This window comes from Siniperca chuatsi, linkage group LG4 (genome assembly GCF_020085105.1).
Source record: "Siniperca chuatsi isolate FFG_IHB_CAS linkage group LG4, ASM2008510v1, whole genome shotgun sequence".
Taxonomy (NCBI): domain Eukaryota; kingdom Metazoa; phylum Chordata; class Actinopteri; order Centrarchiformes; family Sinipercidae; genus Siniperca; species Siniperca chuatsi.
In genome coordinates, this window is record NC_058045.1 from 7,318,576 (window position 1) to 7,330,767 (window position 12,192).

Here is a 12,192-nt window from a genome sequence, read left to right on the forward strand (position 1 = left end):
AAAAATCTGCATCCTCACCAGTTAATGATCCATTTAGAAGAAATGTAAATAAAGGAGCAACATTGTTCTTATAGTACTGGAGTGTAGAGCTAGCTAGCCCTTGTATAAGTGTAGGGCAATATGATAAGGAAAATGTAAGATCCGACTTTGAAACATAATCCCTGTCCGGATGCTTAATTTACTACGGGAAAAAATACTTGGACAAGCAACAACGTTAGATTTATGCTTTATTGTTTGTATTTTTACTTTTTCAAGAGAAAAGGTGTTGAGGATTATCTAATAGGTTTGGCAAATGCATAGTAGTGTCCAGGACGTGCTCCCATTCAGGGAGGGAATACTACACAGTGAATGTGTTATTCTTGAATGGGGCTTTGGGAGACCATGAGACAGACATAGTATACCCACCTACCTGGACACCACTATACCACTGAGACAAATCCACTGTTTAATCCATTCCTCACATTTTTGCTGTTGTGTTTTTGGTTTTGGAAACCCTCCAGATTCTTTAGATGCAGAGTATCGCTCTTACTACAGCCTAATGCACACCACTTCAACATGTGTACAAATCCAAAACTTGACAAGCCTGCCATGCCTATAGAGAAATAACCTCACGCCGCACATTTTGCAAAGAGATTGATGTGCATCTCTAAACCCGGGAATGCTTACTGGCAGTTGTAAAGCCATATTCTCTCCATAAACACATAACCACAACACAGGTCCTCAGGCATAAGGAAGACAAATTGAAGTGTTTCAGACAGATGCCAAAAGAGAGACATACTCACCAGGGCTTTTATGGGTCATATATTTTAAGTGTGATGGAAGGAGGGCGTAGCACGTTTGCTTACTCCGTGTTTCTGTAGGTAGGATGGAGGGGGATGAGTTTGAGGGTTGCTTGGTATGTGAGGAATAATGTCTGTGAGTAACTGAGCAGTGTTTTTTTGTGATGTCTGAAGGGGTGTAATTACATGTCCTTTCAGACAGTAAGCACCAGGTCAAAGGGCAGGCAATGGGCTTTGTCTCGCTCTGCGTCAGACTGGAGGTACATGCTGATCTATTGCTGAAGGAGAAGGAATATAGATTAGCGACAGAAAATTATGTTAGAAAGAAAAAGATAAAGTGGAAGGAGTAACTCTTTGCTTTGAGTTGTTTGAGAATCCCCTCTCAGCTTCACATATACAGTAGGCTACTTGTTAATCTGTATTTGGGTCATCCAGACCTCAACCAGAAAAGCAGACCATCTTTGTCTCCAAGCAGTCCTATCACCAGACCAAACAATTCTGCAAAACTTAGGATTACGTTTAATAAAAACATTTTTGAACATTCAATGCCAATATTTTTTTAAAAATCTCTGCTATATGTGTGGATATTAACTACAGTGTGGTTATGCCATGGTTAGGGTCATAGGCAACTAAAACAGTTAAAGTTGTCCTATCAATATTTGTATATTAACAATGGATCAAATGACTGTGTAAGGGGTTGCTTGTAGTGACAAACCCACAGAGAATGATCACCACAGCAGTTCCCCTCAGCTCTACAGAGCTTTTTAGCTCCTTTCAGCTCAGTGTTTTTTTTCCTGTCAAGAGTTGATGTAGACCAAAATAGAGTTAAAAGCAGAGTGAATATTGTGGCCATGTGGCCAAAAACACAACTCAAAATGAATGCTAATGCTCTGTGTCTGCTGGATGTGTTTGCTAAGACGTTTGCCATATCAACTTTATAAAGTGATAATATTTTGTGTTTACAGCTTGTTACACTGCCCTCAAATGGGTCAAAATAAATTAATGAAGTTTTAAGGTCAGAGAAAGAATGTGATTGTGGTTAAAAAAAACATGTATTTTTGGTCTAGTGACATGACCACTCTTATTTCTACCTATAGGACACGCTACTTCCATAGGTACTGGACATAAATTGTCAAAAATAGAGGTAATTCCTAAGGAAGGCTAGTCTGAGAGGAGAGCTCTACTACTACTCTACTAACAGAGTACTGGTAAAGTAGATCAGTAGGTTAAATGCAAAGCCAAACACAATGCGGAGAGTCATAAATCAACAGCTAGGAGAGTAATTCACACAATTTGCAATATTTGTTTTTGCGGAGCTGCATGCAGTCTGTGTATCTGCATGTTTAAACCCAGAGTTTGCTTTAATAGAGAAGACAATGGAGTAGAAGCGCTGCTGGGTCTTTGTGGTGATCATATACAGGTGCTCTTTGGATACTTCGGGTGTGCTGTACTTATTCCATTTTGTGAAGGGCTCGTTGCATGGGTGGAATATAGGCTCAGTCAAAGATGTAAGATGCAAGTCTCCTTCAAAAACAATCCTTTTTGAAGGAGACTTGCAGTTTACATTTTTAATTGAGACTATATTCCACCCATGCAATAAGCCCTTCACAAGATGGAATTTGCTTTAATAGAATTTGTATTTGTCTCCACCTGCATCTGGAAAAAAAGACCAGTGCCTCCCAGGCCATGATTACATGTTGCATTTTGCTGGAACATTTCTAATTAGAGAACACACAGACGCAGAGGATGTGGAACAAGTTGAGTCACAGTCAGTTTGCTGTCTGGAACAGAGCATTTCAAGCTACATATCCATTCACTCACAATATATTAGTTTACTCACTAACATTTTTTTACTTTAGACTCAAACTTCTTCATTTAATTTAGTACCAATTTAACAAAGTACAGAATGATACCATTCTTCTGTACAGTAAAATCCTTCTGCCCTGATGCTGACCCTGCAGGGAGGCTACAAGGCTCTACAGCACTGTACCAACATGCATTTTTCCATTGTTCCATGTGTGATTACATCCATGATGTAATGTGAGTGTGCTACACTCACCCTGAGGCTACAGTGGGACTTCTGCTGTTGGTGGAATAATTTGCAATCTCCTGTTTTGTTTGTTTTACCTCACACTGGATGGAATTCCCCTCTTATCTAAATCCAATAATTACTTAAACCTGGATGTCAAAACACTTTCCATTGTTATCAGAGCCCCCTTTTCCCCCTTTTCCTTTGATGCCAGTTGTTACCGTGCAGGAACACAGTCCTTGGGTCTTTTTTAGCTCAACTGAGTTGTCAGGATCTATAACCACAGGAGTTAAGTCTATCCCAGGGGACAGAACGAATGTGTGTCTGATCTCAGGATATGGTGCTGACTTGTCAGGATTAAGACAACACAATACGTTATCTAACTTTAATTTATGACTAGTCTTAAGATGTTTTCCCTGTTTACAGATAACAGATCAAACTTTTCATATTAACAAAACAAGTTATACTAAATTGAAAACAAGATGCAGAGTATATTGTCTTATTAACGACGTGAAGAGTAAATATAAAGAGTCATACAGCATCAGAAAATAACAAGTAGGTGCACCCCGGTAGCTCACCTGGTAGCATGTGCGCTCCATGTACCAAGGCTGAGTCCTTACTGCTGCGGCTTTGGTCCGAATCCAGCCCGCGACCCTTTGCTGCATATCATCCCCTCTCGCTCTCTTTCCCCCTTTCCTGTCTATCTTCAGCTGCACTATCAAATAAAGTTTAAAAAAAGCCCAAAAAGAAAATAAGCAAGTAAAAAGCCACTTTATACGCATATGCTTAAATAAAACAGATAGTTGCTTTGAACATTTTCTTTGTAAAACAATATTATTTATAGGGTATTAATGTCACTGTATAACTGTCATTGTAAATGCTGGAAAATGGGATTGGAAAATAAGTTACTGACTTTGTACTTTCTTATATGTCTCATTAATGCAATGATGCCCTGATGCACAGGGCTGAAATAATAGCATTTACAAATGGGACACTTTTGCACTCTAAAGGGAAGGTCCTTTACAAGACTATAATGACTCCACAGGTAAATGGATTTCCACCTAATTTAATGGCCTGTTTAACACTGAGTATAATCCTTCTCTTTTCAGCAGTGCAGAGATGCTTTGTTGTAGCTTTGGGTGTGTGGTTGGTTTGAGCTGCTGTTGATTAGGTTTCAACTTCTGGGCTGTTCTTTCACTGAACAGATCTTAGTGCATTTGCTGTGTTACTTCACCTCTGTGCCTGTGCATTCTTCTCTCCCCTAACCTTGTTGGTGGAGGCAGGGGGATGAGTGTTTTGGGGTAATTAAAAGTGGGTTTAGGTGTGGCTAAAAGCACCAACGAAAACACAAAGTAAAGGGTTAAAGGGCATCAGTGGCTCCGCTCCAAAAGGCTTTGCAGACTCCACAAGTTCTGCTGACAGAAACCTTTCAGTGGGTGAAAAGATCATTTGTAGGAAGGTGGGCATTTTGGATGTAGTGATGAATTATAAACTAAAATTATAGACTGTAAACTATGATGGATGTTTACAACGGACAGTTTGGTTCATGATTTTTTTGCCTTTGTTTTTTCTTCCAGATAAACCCAGGGATTTGTTTAAACTAATCATCTGACATCATCTTTTTGTATTTTTTGCCCTGTTGGACTTGTTGGAATGATGGCCAAAACAAGGAAAAGTTTATGAAACCAGTATTTCCCTTTATTCCTTCTTATTCAAAGGTACACTCACAGCACAGTACAGTACTGCAGTGCAATTTTTCACAGCTCTATGATGGACCAGATGGGGATGTAGAACAGAAAAAGGAGGCGAGTGCAGGCAAAACCAAGCAGAAGACTATATAACCTCCTCCAGGGCTTGCCCTGCATGTCTCTAGCTTTTTGTGCTGTAAATAGCCTCACTAAAGTCATTACTCTTATAATTGGACCAGTTCAACATGTTTTCTGAAAGTCTTAAGTAGTTTATGATTCAGAGACACAAACACTAAGGACTGCCCTTTCCTCCTGGCCTCAGGGTGACAAACCTGCATGCCATGTGAGGGAGCAGGAAGACACCTGTGTCACATTTACCAAGATCTCTGTATATAGCAGACAGCAGCATGCCTGCTCTGATGAGCGAATTGTAGTCAGCTTATTGTATCCTGGGGGTCCAATCTAAGATGAAAGTATAATGGACAGCCATGTCCTTTTCGAACCTCTCTAAAGACACCACAGGGTTTACCAGGGAGATGGGGATGATAATTAGATGGTGCACCAGCAGGACACGGACAATCACCTAAAAGAGAGTTCATTCCTCCTCACTGATCCCTATAGCATTCATGTGATTTGAAATTGCATGTGAACGAGCAAGCTGGGTTGCAAACAGCCGGAGTTTCCTGTGCTTCAAAAGCCTCTATGCATGATACTTGCTGTACGTTGTAATGCAATCTTTTGGACACAGTGAAGGGAGTTGGAGGCAATCTAATATGATTGAATAGAAACAGAGGTCCCGTCTGGGGATCCATTCTTTTGATTTACTGGGACAAGAAATTCCATGTAAGTAGAATGAAAAGCTTTCACTCATATAAATGCATTTCAATCCCCTCACTTGTCTTGACAAAGACGAATGGTTGGTTATAGCAGACTTTTAATCAAGGCTTAAGGATACAGAATGTATCACAGCGTGTGCCTGCAGACCACTTTGAAGTATCAAAATTAGGTTTGGATCTTTTAACTAATGAAATTGCATTGTTTGATTTTTTCACTTAACTGGAAGTTTGCTGCTTTACACCTAAAAAAATTTATGTGACATCACCCTGATGTTGCACAACAAGCTCTGATTTCATTCTATCCTCACAGCAAACAAAATCACAAACAAAGGTACCACATCTACCCAGTCCAAATAGACTGTGACACCACCTTTCAGGAGCTGAACTTCTGAGCTAATTTTAATCAGAATAGACCGAGTTCCTCTGAGCCCCAGTTCCTTGGAGGAGTCCTCCTGCCCACTGGGCTTGGCTTTGTCACCTGCATGAGGAGAAGAAGGAGGCAGCAGATGTGTGGATAGTGTGAATGTGTGACGCGTTGGTGGCTGTGCCAGGACCTTTCTGTGCCTCTCTCTTTTTCTTTGGACCAGGAGCCCCTGCGTGGGGGCCACCCCCTCTGACATCAGCGGGGCCCCGCAGCCCTGGGAAGTTGAGCATGTGAGCTTCCCCAGGTCATTAGGGAGAGGCTTGAAAAGACTGTCACCAGGAAGGAGATAAGCTGTGAGGGGCGCAGTAATAAGGCCCTGAATAATAGCCCCTCTGTAGAGAGCCACTGAGGACACAGACCCAGGGATTAAAGGGAGACTGAAAAGGAGAAAGTCAATGGACCTCCACAAAAATATGAACCAGAGTGCCGGTGAATGGTGGGGGGAGTTATCAGCATTCTGGGGTCTCCTTCTCTGGGCCCCATCAAGCTCAAGGAGGTGTTCTGTGTTGTGAGTCTCGTGGGATGAGAGTCATTATTTTAAAACAAGGTATTTCTGCTGTGTTGGCATGTAGCATTAAAGACGCCACACACAACCTAATTTCATGTGCACTTGCTGACTGTGCAGTTCAGTATTCAGTAAGTCATGCTCACATTTCTGAGTTGCTGTGCAGCATCTTTTCTCCTGCAACTTGCATGTATTGTATTCCTATTCCTGTACAAGAATGTTAATATGCCTGAATTCTATATGTGTATATATGTGTACAGACTGTGCATGTGTGTGTTTTTGTGTGTACCTACTGTAGGTCTGACCCCGCATGTGTTTAATCTTATGGTAAATCTTTAGGCCATCCACAGGGATTTGTTCCTTCTTGTTGGTTAGTCCTGCTAAAATCTCAGTCACCCTTTTTGTCCACATTCTGTCCACATCCTGTGAAAGGAGAAACGTTTCTTTCTACCATAGGACATTAAAACAGCTAATCAATATTAGCGACAATAACAGTGCTGGAAACATGAACTTTACCTGCATGTTTACAATGCACCATATGGTAGTTTATGCAATGCTCTGGTACAATAAAGTATTTCTACCTGCAGAGTGAAATCTATAGAAAAAAAGAGATTCCCTATTGAATTATCTCTGTCAGAAACAATTCTGACCCACGTTGTAGTGGTTCAAAGCTATGTGTACTGCCTGCCTCCAAGATTTACTGGACTTCTACATGCCTTTTTAAGCTGAACATTGCTTTCCTACCTTGGGACCTGTTCCTGGTGCTCTATTGATCACCAAAGTGAGTTCAGATTGTCAGACGGCTTGGCCCACTGCACTTTCAGCAGCATGGGTTGTAACAACACCTACAGGGTAATTCTGCTTCATTCCATGTATTGAAGGGAATGAAACCTCACAAAGCTCTCTAATCTGTCAAAGGAAATTCAATTTTTGGGGGCACCCAATGAAATGTACTAAAACAGTCGGGGGTCTATTTGTGAGTCGATGTGAACTGATGAATTGCTAAGTAATTAGGTCATTCCCTTCAATGCACATTATCTGAATCAATTTCCGATCTCACCGCAGTGCTGTGCAGCTTCCCATAATGTGAGCCACATTGTCAGATGCTGGGAACAGTAATATGAAGCAGACACGTGAGGCTGAACTCAGGTGGGCCTGATCCCATCTGTTGGAGCCATGAGGGCTCTGTCAAGGCTGCCCTTCAAACCCACAGCACTTATATGACAAACAACGACAGAGTCAGACATAGACATTCTCTTCTAATTGACTAATAACCAAGCAGTAGACATATACAACTACACGCTCTGTCTCAAGAAACAGCCTGGCTTTGCGATTCCTACGTCACACACACTACATTCCAAAGCCTACAAACACAGAGCTTAAACCCTACAAATGCCCCAGAATTTCAACACAACTTTCTATGGTCACCCAGTTCTTTACTGCACAAGTGAAGGCTGGCCCACAGATGAAGGCTGCCCCTTTCACTCCAGCACTCCAGTCCAAGAAGTCTGTTAGCAGAACCCCTTGATACGCAACCTCTTTCCTCACCCCACTGTCACCTCCCACACTGCTGCTTGCTGCCACATTGTCCCCCTATCATTGTCAATGTCACTGTCACCATCATGCACAACATGCGCCCACCCTACTGCTAACCTTTCCTCTCACCAAGCCTGGCCCCTGGGGTTTTAGCTGTCGATTGTTCTGGGACACGGCTGTGAAACTGAGTGGTGAATCAAAGCCCTGCTCTCCTGCAGCAGGAGACCCCCTCGACTCTTACTCTAGCCCGTTCGGCAGCCCATGGCAACCAGTCTTCATTCCCCAGATCTCTACTTTTAGGAACCCTGCCACTCCCCCCACTCCCCAGCCACAATCCCTGGCCAGGAGCAAGCCCAGAGAGACAGGCAGGTTAGTGAATAGGCACCGAGACTGAATGGGCATTTCTTCAGGCAGTGTTAATGGGTGGTCCCTTTACCTCGGGTTTGGACTAAATGGCAGCAGCCCAGCCAAAAAAGCTCTCATGCAATGTCACCTCGAACAATAATCAGCAAAAACGCTCCAAAGTTTGGACTTCTTGGAAAGACATTTACTTTGCCCCGTTTCTTTTTGTTAAAGGGATTTTCAAAAGCAGCTCTTGCTGAGCAGGGAAGCTGTCTTGAACTCAGCCCCCTCAGCTTTTCTCTTTTTCACCCTTCCTCTTTCTTTTCTCTCCCTTTCTTTGTTTGCTCAAGAGGTGTCAAGGATAAAGGTGTCTTTAACTCACAAAGCTTTTACCTGAGAATTTGTCCATCACTCACATGCCACTTGTCCAATTAGCTGAAGCAAAGTAATGTGTCCGTTCACTGTCCCTATCGATTTGTTTCCAGTGTTTCTTTAAAATGTCAGCATTTAATCTGCTTTTTTACACTTAATTGAGCACATATGGTGGCCTCAGTCCGGCGGGAGGAGTCCACGTGAGGTTTTGTGTGAGCTTCAGTGCAGGTGAGCAAGCTTTTCACGGCTTGTGTTGTGCAAACAGAGGCTGTCGAAATGCAACAGGGCCTCTGAAGGAACCACACCAGACAGATCTATGTCTGTCATCTCTTTGTGGGACACACACACACACACACACACACACACACACACACACACACACACACAACACACACAAATGCACAGCGCTGACACCGGCTGCATGTAAAGGTGCCTTTGATCAGAGTTTCTCTCAGATCTTCAGCAGCTTCCCTACCATTTAGACCTGTTTACACAACTTCAAACTTTAACTAGCAGAGGGACAATACATGGAACACCCATTTAGGAGCTGGGGAAGATATATAATGGACATATTTGGATATGTTTGACCTGAGTTTGTCCTGTTGTTCAGTTTTCAGTTCATCATTATCATCACTGTCATCACAATTGTTGTTGTGTTCTTCTTTCCCTTCCTTTTCCTCCTTTTCTTATTACAATCATAGTTCTTTTTCGACATGCTCTTTATTTCTACATAACACTCTTATTAGTCTCAGAACACCTGATTGCAGTAGCCTCCAACAAAAGATACAAGCATGTCAGTTTACATGCCAAGTAACTGTACTATCTATGCCTGTACTTCTGCTTCACTTTTCTAAATCAATCATTATTTTGCAGAATAATCTGATACCACAGCTGCAAAACAGATGCAACATGATGAGAGCTACAATCCATCATGGATCCTATCATGCTTAATAGAGACAACAGTGTTGCAGCGCTCAGGTGTATACTGCTGAAATGTACATGAAAAACAGAACTGTGGTGGATGGATAGGAGATCAGAAACGGGTAGAAGCTGTGATGACCACGTGCTGAGCTCTTACAGCAGCTCAAAGACCCCTGATGGGGGTAGAGGGCTAAATGAAGACCACCTGGACTGGGGCTAATCCCCAAAACACTATCCTCCTCCCCAGGACCACTTCATGGAATCATGCCACAGGATTTACACCATTTTGGATTTGAAACAGGCCTATGAGTTTTTTTTCCTTTTGGTTGAAGAGTGGATGGAGGTGGTGGTGAGGAAGGAGGTACTGAACCTTTTCTTATGAGTCGTTGATGCCATGAACCTGCCGAAGTTCATACCTCATGCATACTGCAGAACAGTGCTATTAGAGGTTGTTAGAGTGATGGATTTGTCATCATAAAATGTTTTCATATCCAAACTTTCAATTCCCAGTGTCTGTTTTGGATTAAGTATTTGCGATCTGGAAAAAAGGGACAAATGGTTCTTATTACCAAACTGTACATCTACTTTCTTTTGCACATTTGCACAAGTTTCATGTTCATATCTGTTTTTTTTCAAATCATGTCTCTTATCAAATCACAGGACTACTTGATACAATTGTAACTCTAAATTAATACGTAGAGAATTGAGGTCTTCATAGTAGTGGTATTTAATCAAGATTAGATTTGTGGATACAGAACCTTTTGAAGTCGTGTATAAGATAGTAGCCTCAAACAGTAATCTGGCGTCAGATTTGACTTTGTTGCACCAAACATAAATCACATACATCTGTACTGCACACACACACACACATAGACATGCATGCACAGACACAGACAAACAAACACACACACAGATAACATGATTAAATAAGCTACGGAGACTGGTTGTCTACATATATCTCAAGATAAGGTAAAAGTGGATAGCCGATTACCAGGTGTTGCACCCATTTCCTCTTGACTGCAGGTAGTCTCAGTATTGAAGAGAGGAAACGAAAAGCAGAAGAGACACCAACATCCTTTGAGCCTCTGATTCAAGGGTTATAGAGAACTGATTGCCATTGTTGTGGTGCAGGTAGTGGGAAAAAAAAGCTTTGAGGTTTTCTAACAATGTAACAACATCTAGCAATGGTGCCATCTATTAAACTCACTAATGTCCCCATTCCACCAATACTAGACGTATTTTGTGATCTAGCAAAGCCATTGCTGCCCTCTAGCCATAAAAGTGAATGAAATAATGAAAGCATGGTTAATTTAGCTATTAAGGATAGCCCTAACCCTTTTTCACTGAGAACATTTTGACATGTCACTGTACCAAAAGCACGAGTGTATGTAATAAAATGAATGATGGCTGAATTCCATGTAGTTGCTTCAGTTTCAGAGTCCTGGTATTATGCATGTTGGTTCACTGTCACACTGTCATGGCTTACTGGGACACTTGAAGAGAACGAAGCCATTGTTATTAGTTCCACCTGTGCTTTTCCTACTAAAATGTCTGCTGTGAAAAAGCTTGGTGATGTAGAGACTACCCACAGGGCTAGTTGGTGAACTGTTTGCTGGCGAGCTAGCCCAGCCAGGCAGATGCTAGACACAATAGCTCCCAGCAAGGGCGGATATAGTCACTGTTGGTGGAGGGGAGGTTGCAATTTTGCAACAGACTAACCTAACCCTTTTCACTGCAATGAAAACTGTGTGTGTTGTTAGTGTTTGGTACCTGCGTGTGTGTGAGGGGGCAGGGATAGCTATGTTTGCCACAAAAGAGTCAGTGGTTGCATGAGCTCATAATTCATATATTAAATATTTTGGCAGTAGAAAAAGACCCATGGCTAAAGAAAAAAGACCTGTGGCTATAGGCAGTCAGTGGACCAAACCACTGTGAGGCATATGAGAGGGGGAGGATGTAATCTTTCAATACTTAAAAACACATTGGACTCATAGAAGAGAACGAGATCTGTTAACCGTTTGTGTAAATGTCATTTCAGTGGTCACTGGATATTGGTAGGGACATGTCCCTACCCAATTCTATGCCCTTGGCTCCCAGAGCTTCTCTCTATTTTCTCTGCCGCCTGGCATTCACCATTGTACCACATTTTGTTCAGTATTATCTTCAAATTATTGAAGAGGGAAAATAAAGCTCTCTAACGGTCAGTTAGCAAACTCGTTAGCTTAGCTCGATTGCTAATAATAAGTTCACACAGTTAATGCAAAAGGCGTATTTGTACTATCGACTCCTGTCTCATAACTGTTTGCAAACTTTTGTGTAGCAATTTTTACTTCGACTGAGGAGGCTGAATAAAAGTGAATGGTGCAACAAGCTACGATAGCTTCCTCTATGTTGGACTCTCTGTCAAGGGTCAGCACTGTCAAGATTTCCTGCTATTGGTCAATGGTGCGAATTCGCGCATCAAAGATCGCCAAAGTTGAACTTACTTTTGCCTCCTCGGGCGGCTCTTCTGATCGCGCTGATTGCATTGGAATGAATTACTTTCGGAAAATTTTGCCAATTTAAATCCTGGTGTGTCCAGAACTAAGTGTTGTGGTGGTGCTATAAAACGATTTAATCCAAGAGAGAGAGAAGGGATGGAAGGGGGAGGGGGAAGCACAATGCAAATTCCACCTAGAATTTTAAAATAATAATAATGTAATGGTAGTGGTAATATTAATACTAATAGGAACGATAGTGATAGGAATAATAATGATAATA

The 12,192-nt window shown here is 41.9% G+C and overlaps 1 long non-coding RNA gene across 1 annotated transcript in view; it reads left to right on the forward strand.

The window, feature by feature from the left end:
* The window catches only part of LOC122874970, a 21,548-nt gene extending 10,756 nt beyond the window's left edge, over nucleotides 1-10,792 (forward strand). Inside the window, exon 4 of the long non-coding RNA XR_006377715.1 lies at nucleotides 9,385-10,792. This is a non-coding gene — a long non-coding RNA (uncharacterized LOC122874970). The remainder of the gene's footprint in view (nucleotides 1-9,384) is intronic.
* Nucleotides 10,793-12,192: the final 1,400 nt, after the last annotated feature.